The sequence below is a fragment of the Anser brachyrhynchus genome (genome assembly GCF_964034855.1).
Source record: "Anser brachyrhynchus genome assembly, chromosome: 11".
Lineage (NCBI taxonomy): Eukaryota > Metazoa > Chordata > Aves > Anseriformes > Anatidae > Anser > Anser brachyrhynchus.
In genome coordinates, this window is record NC_137706.1 from 19,854,365 (window position 1) to 19,869,335 (window position 14,971).

Consider the following 14,971-nt stretch of genomic DNA (forward strand, 5'->3'; position numbering starts at 1 on the left):
TTTGTTGTATATGAGCAAGGATAAAGTCTAATTGTAGTGTCTAGGCATTCCACTTAGATAAAACGAGCAGATTTTTCTCCAGCAGGTAGACTTTCTCAGCAAGGATTTACTGCCAATATTTATGTGGGAGTTTGTAGTCCCAAAAGCAGAGAAATGCTGGGAAACAAAAAGGAAAGAAAACTTACCCAAAGAGAGGAGACCCAAATGTTTCTGACTCATTTCTATAAACAAAAAATATATGCAGAGTTATTATCATTTCATTTTTCATTGCTGCTTTGCTTCCTCAGAGTATCCAAGTGTGCCTTTCAAGATTTAAAGCTGTTCAGGATAAAGTTTTCCTCAGCAAATGCTAAATCTATTCACAAGGCATTGCAGCAATGCGGCTACTATCAGATATCAAATGAAGGAAGCCCATCGGATGGCCATTGGTATTAATTGGTGAGAAAACAGTTAACACTGAGCTTGGATGTGTTGCTGTGTGTAGGGGTATCAAGCAAGTGATGCCATACCTCGTCTCCTGTTAGAAGGCAAATAGGTATGTACAGCTGGGGCATATTTCTGGAGTGGCTCTTCCTGTAGAGACTGGAAGCTCTGAAACAAATATTTGCAGCAGATTTTTTGAGAATGGGACAGTAGAAAGGTTGCTTGAGGATGGTCCAAGTCCTAACGCGTGTGGGAAAACAACCTGTTGCCTGGTCCAGCACTAACCCACTTTAAGTATTGCTCTCATCATTAAAACAAGGTAAAAAAAAGCTTCTCTTTGTGGAGTAATATCAGGAAGGAAATTATGCATGCAGATTTGCCAGCAAAAATAACAGTCTCAGGCTGTAAACGTACATGCTGCTACTGCTGTTTTGTTGCTATTTTCAGCAGCCCCTGTACCCTCAAGGGTGGGAGTAAGGACTTAACTGTTATCGCTGCTGTTCATGCATCAGCCTTAGAGGTTTGATTTGGACTCATGCTCTTTGGCCCAGCTGGAGGTGATTTCCAGAAATAGCGGTCTTTTCTCTGAATCAGTCCAATTTATCACCCAGAGTCACTCGGTGTGATGCTGTGGTGCTGTGGGTACCTTCTCTCACACCAGGCATACAACTGCTTTTGGTCACTTACAGATCTCAATTCCTTGTTTTTTTTGTACTTATATTTATCTTCAAATCATGGCTAGTCCAAGTAATTCCATTCCATGTGTCTAAACATGCCCCACTACTTAGTTCAGGCTCTTGTGTAGTCCTGCTGTTTCCATTTTTTGTATTTTGTTCCAAAGATCACTCATATCATGATGGGTTAAGTGAAGTATATCTATCCGTTAACTACTTCTCAGGGGTACTATTAGGCTTAATTAATGTTTGTAGAACATTATTGAGATTCTCAAGAGAAACAGCTATAGAAGTGCAAAGTATTATAATTAATTTAAAACTTTAATTTTTGAGTAATGGGATAACAACACTTAAGCTGAGATTCTCCAAGAAAAACTAATTTAGTTGATTCTTAGACAAACACATTCTGAAATCTCAGTTTCCAATTACTACTTCCACTGTATGATGCATTTTGATTTTTATTATCCTTTGATATCCTTTGACATACCCAGGCGCATAATATAGTTTTCTTTAGTTGAGGAAACACTGTCCTACATATGGAAGTCATGTTGAAATAAAGCAAACCACCAAAATAACTCAGTTATAAACTCAGAAACAATCCACGTCACCATTTGCCTTTAATTTTTTAAGTATTTAAACCATAAGGCCTGTAATTAATGTTGTGGAATCATTTCCATATTTATTTATAAGGCATCTCATTTGCATAAATAATCATTATCTGGAAATAAAACTAGATCATTAAAATTCAGAAAACCGACAAGTCTGATTGAGATCTGTCAAGATGCACCAAGGAGATTTTTTACACTCCCTGTCTGAAACCATTCCATGAGAAAAACTCTGCTCCTGAACAAGCTTCAACAGGACACTGCTTTAGAAATATGAGCAAATGACATCAGCAAATAGAACAGTTGTTTTGTGCGGTGCGAAAACATTGGGTCACTCTTCTCACTAACTGTCATGGAGGGTTTCCAAGAAAATGCATCTGACACATCTGCACTGAAAATCTGACCCAAATTGTAGCTGATGTTCTCATAACGCAGCTCTACTGCTTTTCTGAAACTCTAAAGCATTTCAGAATGATTCTTTCTTTCAAAATGTTTTCAATCCTTTCAGTACTTTCAATACGTTCAAAATCTTGTACCTAGTCAGAAAACACATCATGCAGAAAAGAAGAAAAAACGGCACTTCAGTATTTCATTTGCAAGCTCGATTCATAATTCCTTGGCTATTAACTAGAGATTCACAGGTATTTAAAAAATGTGTCTTGACTGAAAAAATGCATCTCAAGCCCTGCTGTCACTGATCTTGTCCTTCAAGATACAGAAATTTCACTATTAGTATTTTTGCTACATAGAAATAAAACTAATTTTTAAAAAGCTACAGCTACTTCAGAACATATTAAAAAATATTGTAATTGCACTGTTAAGACAGACCTGTGTTTTTTTTCAGCATAAGATGCTTTGAAGTGTAAGTGCAAGCCCACCAGAATAAGGAAATACACCATAGCCTACCCTATTTGGACAATTGTCTTACAAATTCCTAAAGAATGGAGGTTGGCTCAAGTACTGAGCCATGAGGATTTCATCTCAATATAGATATTTTTAGTATCTGTTATTTTATCTTGGGTACTTTTAAAATCTGCATCACTCTCCAACTCCTCTCCTAATTATCTGAAATTCTTTTCTTCTGTAACTGCTTTGGAATGTTCCCATACGTTATTACAACTACTTGCCATGTTATATTGGGCCTTAATTATACTCATCTATCCATTGGGCTAGGTAAGCATGTAGTTGTTTAAAATGTGAACAACTGCTCAGAAACAGAGGTAAACAGAGTAACAACATCAAATCTCACCAGTGAGTCACCATGGATGTAGGTCACAGCAAGTTTCTGCCCTTTTCCGAGCTCGCGGAGGGTTTTGTCCAGCTTGCCTAAAGGAGCTCCTAACCTCAGCAGACTCCTCATGCAGGCAGAACTCTCTTGAGTTTTTATGTTTGTATCCACTTTCCAAAACAGTTCTGCCACCTTCAACACGAACATTTAGAGGAGATGAACACTTTCTTAGCACCTGGTCTGCAGCTGACAAAGGACAGGAGGGTGAATGCAAACCAATGCACCTTGAGAAAAAAATACAAAACCTATTTGTTTAACCCAAGCTACCCCAAGTCTTACATCGGGTCTGCTCCATCTCAGCCACTTACAACTCAAATACAATCCGCTAACTGCAGAAAGTGACACATCTGATCCATACCCTTCATACCATGGGGAGGCTCTCTGCTGCAGCGGTGATGAGTTCTATATGTGAACGCCAGCAGAAATAACTGTGGATTCATTAGCGACCGCTTGATCACCTCCTTGAAAAAGTATGGCCAAATGTTGATGTAATGTGAGTAATTCACTTAACTGAGTTTGAATTTGACTCGCAGTGACAGCATAAAACTAACTTAATATATGGCAAATTCTTTAAATCACGGCCTAACTCGTAATACAAAAAAGAATACTTCCAGTATAAATAATGAGGTTGGAGGAAATGTCCTTGGCAAGTCAATTTGTTCCATGCTGCTGATGGTTCCTGTTAGTGACAAGGATTTTTTTCAAGAAGGAAACAATGGAAAACAGATGCAAAAGCGTTTACCAGAAGGCTGGGGAATGGCAGCTCTTCCAAAATGTCAAGCATGCAGACTAGAGTCAATTTAAAAGAGAATTAATTATTTAAACTGAATTAATTTGACTACAATGAAACCCTGTTAAGCCATCTCGTCCATCCCCCTTCCTACTGTGTTATCCCTTAGAGTCTAATTCCAAATACTGATCTCTATTTTCAAATGCTTCAGCTGAAAATCCACTTACCCAGTCACAGTAGCAGTATCTTGCTTTTTGAATATCTTTACTGCATTCCTTCCAGGAACTCACCCAAAGAATTGTGCTCACCTTCTCCCCACTCCCAACCTCAGCCCCCAATTCATATGAGTTTAATCCCTGGGTCCCATTTTTTCTCCTTTTCCCCTTTCAGCCTTGTACCTCTTGTGGTGTTTTCCCAGATGCTTCAGAGGAAAGATTCATCAAATGCATCTTTTGCCTGCAAATCTGTGTGTTGCATAAAGTCCCTCAATATCTTCATCTTCAACAACAGCTCTCTTCTGCTTCTTATGTTGTCTTGTCATTGCTCGGCTCTGGGGAAAGGCAAATGACTGAATTTTAGGTCTACAGCTTTCAGATGGAAGCTCATTTTTTTCAGAAGAATTACCGTGCCTGCCTCCCCTGGAACCAATCATACCAAAGTGCTTCATCTCCCTGGAGGACGTGGGCCCCCTGTACTTTGTTGTAATACAAACTATCAGCACCAGAAGGACTGCTCGAGGAATCCCAGCGCCCACTGTTTGCATTTTCCGGGTCAGCTCTGCGTTTGTGAACTCCACCGATTTGCAGTGCTGTCAACATTTTAAAAGTGGCAGTAAGGGTCACCTAGTGCTCTTTTTCCTTGAGAGCATTACGTGAAACGTGGCAAATGCCAGCGGAGCCACTGTGGCTCTGAAACCTTTTGTCTCCCACAGGGCCATGTACAACCAGGTCTACCAGTGGTAGACCACAGCTGTCATTTTGATTTCCTGCTGCACCAGTTCCTACGGCCAGAGGAACCGTTCCAAAACTGTCCTTTTCTGTTACTGTTAATGTTTAAACCTTAAAGCAAAGCCACCTGTGCTTGGATTTATGTAAAGTAAATTTCTTTATTTGTATTTCATAAGGGAAGAAGAACTATAGTCTATTAAGCAATAAACCTAATTGCCCTAGGTCTTGCCTGTACTGAGAATGCATATCAATTTAAATGCATCAGTGTGAAAATCGGTCTATTAAACTAGCTCAAAGCCCAAGTTCAGATAGAATACTGTTTTAACATTTGCATATAGTAATTCATATTAAAATTATAGTTTACAGTAGCTAATAACTAATATAAACAGGAATTAAAGCAGTTGATGTGCACCTGTATTACTGAAAAAAATGTTTAATGTTACTTATTTTTTAAACTGATTGTTAAGAACTCTGTTCTATAGCATATTCAAGGCCTTGGAGGAGTACAGTTGGTTGGGACACACTGCTCCTCATTTCTTGGTATATTAGAAACAACATGCAAAATATGAACACACGGAAGCCAAACTAACATCTTCACTCTGCCGTTATACAAGTGACGTGAGCTGAAGTCAATGAATCGCAGCAGATGCTAATTCTATTTTATTTTATTTTTTAACCTAAAGAATGCAATTATCATCAAGCATGGCAGCTACTGTTCAGTTGGTGTAACCTAAATGCATCGCATGGGCTCTTCTCTGACAACTGCCCCAATCGGAAGGGCAGGTCTAACGTAAGAGGATCTTATGGGAGGTTTAATGAGTAACAGTTCAGTAATGTTATTTATTTTAATCTTATAGAGCCATGGTAATGTACTGTTTCTTAAATTATTTTGTACACTGCTGTTTTCTTGTTGTAAGAGGGGTATGACTAATGTATGTGCTGAAAAATTTGAGGGAGTTCTTAGAAACCATAATATTTTGCTTGATCATTCATAACCAAATACGTAAAGAACCATTCACTGTATCGCTCTTGCGCAGCTTGTATTAGATCTCCATAGTTACACTTGGCATAACAAGTACAAAAAAGAAGTGTCTTTGCAGGGCTGATAAGCAGACAGGAAGTAAGCGAACATCTGCTACAGCTTTAGTTGATTTTGCCTTCAGCAGCTGATGAAAAACTTCGGTCCCTGTATTCTACGTACATTGTGCTTGGCCTTTGACACCAACAGCTGTTGAACAGAAGATGTAAAATATTATACCTACAGAAAAGGAGGTGCATTAGTTTCTAAAGGAGCACTGGGATATTTAATGGATTTTTTTCTTTCCATTTTCTGATCACTAGAAACACTGGACAGCAGACACTTGCAGATAGAATTATCTCCTAAAGGTCAACCACTTCCTATTTTACTTTCTTTTTTTTTTCTAATGCTGTGTTTTCCTTTCCAAAACTGCTTTGTTTTGTTTTGTTTTGTTCTCTTTTAAACACCACAACAATTGCACCATATACTGAATAGTAATTATAACCATCATAATCATTGTAAGGAAACCATGTGCTTCCCTGAATCAGGGCTGGGGCTTCCAACCCAGGCAATCTGTCTTCGGGTGGCAGAACAGCACTTCTAGAGCCTGGACAGCCAAGGAACAGAGTTATACAAAGTAAATATCAAATAGCTCACAGCAAGCTTTTTCTTTGTTTAAAGAAAGAGCTGTTGAACATTATTTTTTAAAAATGAGTTCAGCCACACAGTGCAGATTCTCTGCTTGTGTATAGGGAGGAAGTCTCTGCTCCAGATAATTCAGGCACTTCTCCACCTACATCGTCTTTTTATTTCTGCTGAAAACTACTAACAGAGAACAAGTGACAGTGGTGTATTTCTTAGAGTGTTGAGGCCCATGTACTGTAAATGCATCTTTACGTACTTCCTCTGAGATTGTAAATTTCCCTAGGAAATTACAACAGTTGTGATGAAATCATATTTATCCATATATGGTAGATCCTTTGGGTCTGACACAACAAAATGAAAATGGGTTTCAGAGCCACAATGGGAAAGGTGAAGACACTACTGAAGAGTTATGTAAATGGAGGAGAATTTTGCCCAGAAATTTCATGTTCTGTGCTTTGGAGTTGTATGCAGTTTGTTACATGTTCTATTCCCAAACTGCAGAGGGATGCTGTTTTGCCAGAAAATAAATGAAATACAAAGATGACTTCAAACATTTGCAGAAACCGTGCTGACACTCAAAATAAAGAAACATCAAGTAACTTTCCTAGTGAGATCGTAAAAGCAGCAACACAGTGATCAAAGCATGAAAACACAAGCCTGTTACTCCACCCCTAATGCAAGATGCTGTCTCATATCTAGGACCAGGAGCTTACTTGGCACAGAGATGTTCAGACAGCCTACAAGTAGAGCATATGAGGTGGTATATTTAAATAGTTAAATGTGGAAAAATCCACAAAGACTGCTGATTTAAACTCATGAGACTGGTAAATGACTGTCTCAGGTTATTATTGCTTAACACCAATAGTAGTAGTAGCTCAATTTGGTAGAGCTCTACCATAACGCTGTGTATTCTACACACACAGAACAGCAGATCACATTTCCCCTGAAGAGTATACCCTAACTGGTAAAGGAAAACAAAATGAAAAATACTGAATTAATTTCTACTAGTAGCAAACGTCTTCATAATTCTGTGATATTGGAGGGGTTGGTTGTATTAAAACAAAAGGAGCGTCGGGACATGAAAATAGTCAGTATAAAGCAGGAATGGCTGCACTATTTTCATTATCATAATGTTATTATTTTCTGGATTTCACAGAGAACAGACTTTTTCAACTGTATTCATATTAGAAAAATTAAATATCTGTCTCGAACTGTGTGCACATTGCATCTAACCAGCTTGGAAACATGCCAAAATGTGAAGCAATCTTCAGGAGAATTGCAGAATCAATACATCAATTCCCATTAATTCGGTGTCAGAGGAAACAAATGTGGACCTCTCTGAAGCTTGTGCATTCCCTGCAGAGATTTGCTAAAATAGGCAGCTTCTGTCTGCCTGCCTTCGCTGTGCCCTCCAAACACCAGAAAGCAGAGTCACAATGGGGGAAACCTGGTCTGGCTACAAAATCTAGTTAAGGCAGTTTTAGTAACCCAGTCTTCTGGCCAAGTTGTTCACAAACTCTTGACCAAATCCAAGCCAATCCACAACTCTACCCCCTCCATTGCACTGGGTTCCTTGTTGCTCCTGATATCCCTGGAGTATATCTCCTCTCCAGGGTTGAGAACATCTAGGCAAGCTGAGAAGGATCTCCTTTCAATCTGTCAAAACCATAAAGCATAATTCTGCACAGTGATGGCATGATATTAATGAATAATCCTAATTGATAGTGCATTTTAAACCAGCCAGAATTCTTGATCAATCCAAGCTCCATAAAATGTGCAGTGCTCCAAACATCTTGCACAGTTTGCTTACTGCACAGCTGGCTAGTGAGAAAAATCTTGTCCCAGGAGGTTTGCCCAAGCACATGAAACACATTTTTAGAATCCCAAAGGTGCGCATACTCACAGTGCTGAGAGTGCAACCTGTCTGACAGCAGCTTTCCAGAGAAAGGAGCGGGAAAGAGGCAATAGGTGATGAGATTAGCCCCCACAGAAGGAGACTCCTGCTTGGAATATCAACACATCTTTTCAGTCTCTCTCATTGTGACCATTTGTGCTTTTATCAAATTTTCAGTTTCCTTCTTAAGCTACGGGACCAGATGGCTCCCATGCATAATGCACTGAATCATGGCAAGGCTCGAGGTATTTGTTATGTATAACAGCAAACACACGCGCTGGACCAGGTTACACTCTGTCACAGTTAGCATATGGTGCAGGCTGCATATGGATGGTGCTGCAGCAGGTATCTATATATACATACAAGCGGAAGATTGGAGTATCTTTTCTTCTTGCAGGTTGTCAGGAAAATGACTGTCATACCTTCAAAACAAATAGCAAGAAATAGAGGCAGTAATATACCACATGGCAGAGGACAGATGCTCGGCACTTCCCGTGATGCGCAATGCCTGATGGCAAGGAATCCTGATGGGCCAAGGACACGAGGCTGTTGATCTCCCTCTGATTTCTCCTTGCAGCCTGTGACTAAGCTGGAGCTGACACTTCTCTGGTGCCTATTCGCAAAGCCAATAGCTGTGGGCAGTATTTCTGCCCATGAAGCACCTAGGAGACAAAATCATTGTTTGAGAGCATCTTTTTCTCCGGCATTTTTTAAATGGAAAATAAACCTGATTTTGTCATCGCTTGCATCATGTAGATTTGGGTTAAGTTCAAGATGTGGCACCCCTGTGCATCTAGAGTGAATGAGATGGGAATCTGCAAAAGCAACAATCACCACTTGGCACAGGGTAAGCCTATAGAGGGTTTATAAAGTATGAGATTTGTGCTTCTGTGACAAGACCTGGAAAATAACCTTGTCGTCATCCCTCACTGAAAAATTACAAATACCCCTTTCTGAGCACTGAAAGACGTGAAATGAAAAATGCTTTCTGTATGTCTGCAGAGATGACTGTTTCAGGGAAGTTTAGATTGCCGTGGTGAGACTCAGTGGAAGCAACAGATCCCAGGGTGGCTGAGGGATGTCCCAAGCAGCATGACTTCACCCACTGCATGTGCTCTGGGTTGCACAATGAAGGAGCAGCCAAGCAGCTTGACGATGGCTGCACTCCACCCCAACTATTTTCTGGGATGAGAAAATTATCCTTTGGCTGCCTTACAGCTTGCTTTTCTTGGCATATATTTGACATGCCCTCCGCGTTTGCAGTGACAGGGCACCTCGTGAGCGGGTGCTGTGCTGGCCTTTGCAGACAGGCGCGAGTGCTGGCAGGCAGCAGGAGCCCATCAAGGACTGGAACGGTGACCAGGAATGTCAAAATTGCAGCCTGAGCGGAGCGGCTGTGATTAAGGACACATTTTGCTACCACCTTTAAGGTCAGCATTGGGCTCACTTTAGCAGTCCTATAAATAGCAGCCCAAGGTTGACCTAGGAGAGGATTTGGCTCTGATGGACATTGTTTAGCATTCCCAAGAGAGGAAGGCAGATTCTTTTCCCTTTTCTTTTCCAGCCTCTAACCTTGAGTTGGTCTCTGTGGGAAACGTTAGTCGCATTTGCCAAAAGAGCTGCCGCCGTGAGCCAGATGTCCTGCTGTTGCATAAACCATACGTACATGTTTCTTCAGCCTGGAAACCCAGACCTAATTCCACAAAAACTCAAACTAATTTCTCACTGGCAAAATTAGGGAATAGATAAATAAATAAATAAATAGAATTGAGCCTAATTACTTGAAAACAGTAGGACACCTAGTGGATTTATAAGGAATATCTTTGGGATTATGAGCAACATTTTGTCACTTTCTTGGCAAAACCAATTATGAACATATTTATGGAGGAATCATTGAAATATCAGGGTTTCCATTTAATGAATTAGTCTTGTTATAGCTGTTACAGCCTCCGGTTTGCCTCAAGAAGTTATTGCACTCTATGAAAAAACAATGAGTATTGTTTGAATGACTTGAAAAAAATAATTATGGGGAACTGGATGGTTCCCAAAGTCTGCGAGCAGGAGGAAGGGTATTCTGCCAGATCAAAGGCATCCCAGTTGTTCCATCTGACAGCTCTCTAATGATTTTAATGAGCAAAGTTTTATAGCCTCTGCCTGGCTCCCTGGATAATTTGTAGAGCTTCACAACGAGCATCGCTATGCTGAGCACAGCCAGCCAGCTCTGCTGGTTATTTCAGCAGTGAACGAACTGGCCACAGAAGTCAGACTGCCTCCTTCCTTCCCGAGGGCTGACCCTTTGAATCCAAATTAGAAGGTGATGGGCAGCGTGATAATGCTTGCACTACTGTCCTCTACATGGTGTTTGTCTGGTAGTGGCAATCCTATTAAATATACAAACAGCAAGTAGATTTTGGCCTTGGGTAGGAAATAAAATCCTGTCGCAGGTCAGTAAGACTAAGATTTTGAGCCATGTCTCAGGAATTATATCTTGGCCAGCAGTTATCTTGGAGCTGCCAGTATTATCTCGCTAATTTGTCTCTGGAGGCAACAGACACAGACTAGAAGATGTGTGTCGAGTCCAAAATGGATGCAGGAGGCTGATGACTTCATTCTGACAGTCATCACAAGAAACACCAAGTCATTGAGTCTCCTGTGTTCCATTCCCGTTCCCCAAGGGTGCAGAAGATATTCCTTCTCTTCTGCTTACTGTAATATTGGCCTAACAAAAAAATGTTTCCAGAATGTTAATTTTTCTAGAGCTGCTCCCTTCCCACTCTTTCTTCAGTGCCATACAGATCCCTGGAGAACAGCTAGACCAGGATGAGGTTTGACTTTGAATAGGCTGACATTCAGCTCCAGATCCTTTGTTATTCCAACTCCAGGGTTAGGAAGGAAAAGGCTGACTTATAGGAAATTTTGATTTGGTCCATTTCTACTTATATGAGCTGTAGAACTAGAAAAAGAATAGAGCATGTACTGGAATTCAAGTAATTATCATCAGAAAAATCAACCCCATGCATTTTTATTGCTACTACCTCTGGCATAGAATTACCAGAAAAATAGAACTCCTTGTACATCACAAACCCTTTAATTTGGTCCAGAGGTTTTTAAAAGAGTTTTCTTCTTATTACTTCTGTTGATCTATTTTACATTTGAAGTTTGTTTTTCGGACTGACATGTTAAACTAAGGGTAGTGAGTGCAAAGAGTCTGCTTTTCTCTAATTTAGCAGCTGGATTGGAAAGCTTGAATTATCTCTGCATAATTGCAATGATTCATGGCTTGTTAGAAAATTGCAAAGTATTGATTGGATTTTCCCCTCGGGAAATATTTCTCCTCTGATACAACACAGTAGGTTGTGGGGCTTTGCTTTTGTCCTTCCTGCCTCCTGCCCTGGGAAGCCAGTGGCTCCTTTCATCTGAGAAATGGGAATGTGGGTCAACAGCCATTCAAGGACAAGTCGGAGACATTGCAACTTCCAACTCCAAATCTTTCGTTGTGCTTTGCAAAGTGATGGGCTTTGCAAACTGCATGTGGGGAAGACAGAGCCAGAAGAGATGGGACCAGCAGCAAATGCTGTCCATCCTTGTTTCTTGTTCTTCTATTTCCATGGCAAATCCAGCTGGTGTTTTCTGCGGAGAAACTGTGACCTCATGGGAACGCTACAAGTATTGAAGATGGTGGTTAGATTTCCCTTACCCTTATTCACCCAGGATTTCTCTCAGGAGTTGGTGACAGGAGAGAAGTGGGAGGATGAAGTGAGGGTGTGCAGAAGGAGCCTGATGCACAGCGCCTGGGGCTGAGCAGCTCTGAGTTGATAGCCCAGCACACATCTGCATGTTAATGGTGCTGCCGAGGCAAAAGCTTGGGACTTTTTGGCAGCTGCTCTATGAATTTCCAGAACAGAACTGGAAATACACAGTTATGAGTATGACCTCTGCTTCTTTTTGTTAAATTGAGCATCCAAGGGCCAGCTGAGTATCATTCCTTGTCTCTGCTCCAGTTGCTTGGAATGTGCTGCCTCTACAAATGGTTGTGTCCAAGCACAAACTGAAGAATTATGAGAGAGCGCTAATTCACGGTTTGCAATGAATTTAGTGTTCCCACAAGGATGACACTAATGGCAATTAATGCAGCAGAAATGCCAGTGCTGAATGACTTTTCTCACATTAAAAGCTGTCAGTCCCAGAGCACACAGTCCTCTGTTATTTCAGGCCTGACCTCTGCTTTTTGGCCATGTTTCAGCTGCGCAGGAGGTGTCCCAGACCATCCCATAACTGCAGCAGCGTGATTCAGGAGGGGGGCACAAAGAAAGAGCAGAGCAGCCAAAAACCGTCTTCGCTGACAATGACATTTCCTGAGGGTTTGTATATTCTCATCTGGGGCTTGCCTGAGCAGGAACAAAATTAACCCAGGGCTCAACAGAATATAAGACTTTAACCTCATGCACTGCTGTCAACTGGCTGCTGTTTGGATCTGTATTTCCTTCTGCTGTTTCAGTTCTGCCTCTCAGCTCTGTGAAGAACACATTTAATCAAAACAATCAAATGCATTAAGCCGTCTTAGCTGGAAATAGCCCCTGCTGCTGCTCATATACATGGCACTCCATGGTAATTTCTGTGTTACATGGTGCGCAAAAACGTCTCTGCTTCTTAATGTCTTAAGTTCAACAAGTGATAACAGTACAGCAATGTAGGGATCGTGATTTTCAGTTCAGCCAGAAGACACATTGTCCTCATTTTGTGCCCTAAAGTCTCATGTAGGATGAGACAGTTCCAGCTAAGGAACATCTGCAATTTGGTGCAAGAGGAAGTAATACTTACACATATGAAAAACGTAAATAACGGGTGTTTCCCAGCTCCCATATGACAAACAAAACCCCAAATACAAAAACGAGAGCAACTTTTACAGAAGGATAACTAAAAATCCTTAATCTGTGTTATTTTAAATTTTTTGAAACTAGTAGCATTTCTGGAGGGTGAAACTAGGCCTGAAAAAGTCATGTTTGTTAATGAAAAAGTTCAATAGAGGACCGCAAATAGGATGTGAGATGGAAACTTTAACTACACAGCTATAAATATACCCCAGCCTTTACACATTTCACTGCGCAACTCAATGCAGTAGAGTAACCTCTGAAAGTGGCAGAAGCAGGAGCAGCACTTTCAGACTCTAGATTTTGGGTGTTCTGAGTTCACCTGGAGATAAAAAGGATCAATCCAAGCCATGCAGGATCTGCTGGGGGCTCACTGGAGGCCTGTGGTAGCCTGTGGTAGCCTAGTCCGTGATGCTCCTTCCTAAGTTCTCTGATGTTTGAGTGGGGATTCGGTTGCACCCTGTCTATCTTTGTTATGAGTGTCTTGTTTTCTTCACTCGGAAGCTCTGAGGCAGCGTGAAGCATTTTTAAGTGGAAAGGATCAGGTTATGGCTCATTATCATCCCAGCAGACGGTAACTGATGCACAGCGCTGCCGCGGGTGCCTGGGGGTTTCTTTCCTCACACAGAAGTGATAACATGGCCACTGGCTGCTGAGATGGCTAACGTACTGCCACTGCTCGCGGCAAGCCAGTGAAAACAGAGTGAGGTCTAAGGACCTTGGTTTAATCATCTGGGCACCACTGCTATTTTTATCCTTTCTATTTAGGCCTCCAGCCTGTGGCAGTGGAAGCCGACAACAAAGCTGACATCTCTCCTGGTGCAGGGCAGACGAGGGGTACTGGCTCTGAGGACGGACAAGCCGGCGGGCAGCAGGGCCATGGCGGGCCGGGGGCCTGTTGTTCCTCTGGGCACTGGAATGGGTAGAAACCCGGCTATCCTGGTGCAAACCGTGAGGGAGCAAACCCTCCCTCTTCAAGTTGCCCTGGAGCAAGGCTGATTTCTCTTCAGATGACCTCACCTAAAGGCAGATATGTGTATATATATGTCTTTTACTCTTTCTGCTTACACCTCCTTCAGAGGTTAGCTTTGCTGTATTTTTCCACGTTCTCCTTTGACCATGCCACAGACAAATCATCAAGTCTTACCTCTTCAGATGTCTCAGACCAGTGCTTCACCTGCTGCCACCTCTCAATGGTCCCTGAGGCCATGTTTTGTGCCTCATGAACCCAACGAGCTTGCTGATACCTCCTATAGAAGTGACGCCTCGTATTGAGTGTTGTTGGCTTTGAACGCTGCTCTTGCCCTGGGTGTGGACAGAGCTGTGAGACCTGGAGGATTTTGCTAACCCACCCGAATTTTAGTGGGGCTGCAGACCACTCTGAGGCCTTCTCCCTGTGGAAGCAAGCCCCTGGGGTGCTGCCACTGGCCCATGACGGCAGGAGGAAGGCGCCCATGCCTTGGATGGGTAAAAGATGGAACTAAAAGAAGTCATGAGGCGTGCCTTGTGCTGCGTGTATTCATTTAGAAGCCCACAACAGAGTGGAGAAAGGAGCGTCGTGCCCATTGTTACGGCATTCAAAAGAATGTTGGGGGGGGGAGAAAAGGAATACCCTAGGTTCCACCGAGATTTGAACTCGGATCGCTGGATTCAGAGTCCAGAGTGCTAACCATTACACCATGGAACCGCTGTGGTGACACCCCGCGCGGGCCGCCCCTAGTTCTTCCACAACGCCCGCTGCCTGCTCCCTCCCGCCGCCCCTGGGACCCGCGGGTGCGGAGCGGGCCCGGGGCTCCCCCTCACCGCCCTGCCGCCTCCGGGCCGAGCCGGGGCCCCTCACCGCTCCCACCGCCGCCCCTTTAAGGCCGGGCGGGGC

At 42.3% G+C, this 14,971-nt stretch overlaps 1 long non-coding RNA gene across 1 annotated transcript; it reads right to left on the reverse strand.

The window, feature by feature from the left end:
* Nucleotides 1–610: 610 nt before the first annotated feature.
* LOC308176163 lies at nucleotides 611–14,837 on the reverse strand. The gene is made up of 3 exons (XR_013938117.1): nucleotides 8,234–14,837; nucleotides 2,952–4,270; nucleotides 611–2,238 (listed from the first exon to the last, which is right to left on the reverse strand). It is a non-coding gene; the product is annotated as an uncharacterized lncRNA (long non-coding RNA).
* Nucleotides 14,838–14,971: the final 134 nt, after the last annotated feature.